The sequence below is a fragment of the Myotis davidii genome, unplaced genomic scaffold (genome assembly GCF_000327345.1).
Source record: "Myotis davidii unplaced genomic scaffold, ASM32734v1 scaffold72, whole genome shotgun sequence".
NCBI classification, from domain to species: domain Eukaryota; kingdom Metazoa; phylum Chordata; class Mammalia; order Chiroptera; family Vespertilionidae; genus Myotis; species Myotis davidii.
Window position 1 is genome coordinate 166,623 of NW_006284618.1, and position 2,706 is coordinate 169,328.

The window sequence follows — 2,706 nt, forward strand, 5'->3', positions numbered from 1 at the left end:
CTGGGGGGGGACTGGGTGGAGGAGGGAAATACATCTCCCCATCACTGAGGGACAGCTGAGACACGGGTAGAGCTCTGCTCAGAACTGGGGGCGAGGGGAGGAACTAGGGCAGCGGGGAGAACCCAGGGAATATGCTAACATGCTGTTACCATAACCTTATCTAAAAAGGAGAACCATGTTTCTTGAGAAATCTCTTCTTGGATGTCACATGCAGCTTCTCTTCCAGAAGCTTTCCTCATCTCTTCTGACACAAGCAACTCGGCTTCTCAAGCTGATGGGTGACAATTCCCCGTGGAAAGGGGTGTCCCGAAACGCTTTTGGCTCTTGCCACCTGCCAGGAAATTAGGGAGTCAGCAACCCCCTCCTCTGAGAAGTCATGGTCAGAAGCCACTGCCTGAAGGTTGAGGGGCGTGTAGTCGGCAGGGCAGGGGCTATTCGGACTTGTCTGGTCTTCTTGGCAAACGCCAAGATGCTGACCATGAGCCAGCACACGCCTGCCCACCTGTGGAGAGCAGGATCTGGCCTACCTCTTGGCCAGGCTCTGCCCACTCTTCTACCAGCCCCTTACCTGGTGTCAGTTTCTACTATTCCTGACTCCTGGAGCAGGTCAGATCTGCCGGTTAGGTACATTATTCCTACTCAATACTGCCTCCTGTTGGCTTTACCGCAGTTATAATGAAATACTGTGCAATTCGTTGTTTAACGTCTGTCTCTTCAAATACCATGTAAGCATCCGCGAAACAGGAACCCTTCCGCTTTGTTCACAGGTGTCCCCCAGCTAGCAGCTGGCGCAGACCCATCTGTGGGGTAAGCGAATGCGCCAATGCCCATTAGCTGTGTGGGAAAGGCTCATGATGAAGGGGCAGACCCGACGGCTTTGGTGTGAGTAGGTCTGCAGGTCTCTCTCACACCACAAAACAACAAAACCAACGATCAGTTATGGAGAGAAAAGAGTCTGCAGGGTCCAGCCACAGGTCCAAGAATCCTCAACCCAATGACCACGGTGTTATCACTGTCTGACCAGTGCTATGAGATTTATCCAGATCTTGAAAACCACTCCATCTGGCTATCCAGTTATACTGCGTGACATGCTCATGAGTTAAGTAATTCTTGCGGAACTCTGTCTTCCTCGGAGGTGGCAAAAGCCAAGAGAGGGGAAGGAGAGAAAAGCTAGGCTATCCTGAGGACTGGTTCCTTTATTTTTGCCTCCAATTGGCAATGCCCTTGCCATGAGAAACACCAAGACACTGCTCATTGACCTCGGCCAAGGACCCACTTTCCAAGATGTCTGTGACGATACTTTGGGAATCAGAATGGACATAGTTTCCGCAGTGGTACCTGGTTTGACGTTCTCTGGGCCAGGCTGACACCTGCGAGACTGTACACCTATTGGGATATGGCCAGAGAAGCACAGCCACTATGATGATATGAGGGGTTTATTGCAGGGGCTAGACCTCCGGCAGTGGTCTACTTCAGTTTGCTGCCTCTGCCTCAGATGCTGGGCAGGAAGTCAGCAGTTCTGGCCACTGAAAAGAAAGATGGCTGAAAAGCGCGAGAAACCAAAGATAGTACTGCCTGTGGCTCTCACAACCTCTAGTCCTGATGATGCAGACCACCTGCAGGTTAAGCCGGGGCCTTTCCTCAGGGAAATGCACGTGCATCCGGCCCAGCTGCTGCCACATGCCAGCGAGGTGACAACATGCGTGAACTGGAACAGCGCGGACCTTCAGAGCCTTAAAAGAAAGACTCCCGTGTCACTTTGGCCTTCACGATCTCATGCAAGTCTCTCGCATGGCCTCCCTGACCCAGAAGCCAAAGGGCAAGGGCATTCTAGGAAATGAAGTCTCAGCCAAGCTAGGTTGCGACAAAGCCACAAAGCCTGCAGCTCAGGTCACCAGGCTGGCGCCACCGTCCTGGGTTTGAGCTCACCGCAGACAAGCCAGCCACCGGCTCTAGGCATGCACAGGAGTGTCCATCTCATTCCAGGGGAGCAAATTCCATCAGCCCCTACTGAACTTCACCACTTGTGCAGCACGAGTCAGGGGTCTCATGACAGGTGAGCCTGCAAGTGAAGGGGCGGTGAGCACGTCCTAAACGAGCCTTCTTCATCAGTTGGAGGCCCAACACTTCCAGGAAGTGCTCTCAGGGCTTAACAACAGCAACAAACGGATGTCGATGGAACCGAAAACTCGAAAACCTGTATTGTCAGACTGAAATTCAGGCTGACACGTCCTGAAATTGTCTCAGTCCACAGAATTGGTCCTCTTCCTGGAAGGAGGCTTCTCAACTGCAGATGCATCTATTATTCAACCACTTGAGGCTGCAGTGTGAGGACTCCTTTGTTGACTAGCACTGGACTAGGCATAGGGGGCGATTTCGCTGAATCTGTGCACTGAGAGTCAGAGGAACACGTTTCTGCAGGTGAAGGGGCACTGCCTGGAATCCCAATGGGTTAAGACTAGCACGGACTATGGGGATCATCTGGTCCCATCTGCCCTTGACAGATGAGGAAAGTGACGTCTGCAGAGGGGAAGAGCCTGCTCTAAAATCATGGAGCTGAGCAGCGGCAGAGCCAGAATGAGAATCAGGGGCTCCGTTTCCAGGTTCCTGCTTTCCCCCAGCACCACGCAGTTTACCCAAGGCGCCTTCTCCTGGGTCAGCGGTCGGCAAACTCATTAGTCAACAGAGCCAAATATCAACAGTACG

At 52.7% G+C, this 2,706-nt stretch overlaps 1 protein-coding gene across 1 annotated transcript in view; it reads right to left on the bottom strand.

The window, feature by feature from the left end:
• Positions 1–2,706, bottom strand: part of SHTN1 (shootin 1) — a 95,398-nt gene that overhangs the window by 2,454 nt on the left and 90,238 nt on the right. The window lies entirely within an intron of this gene.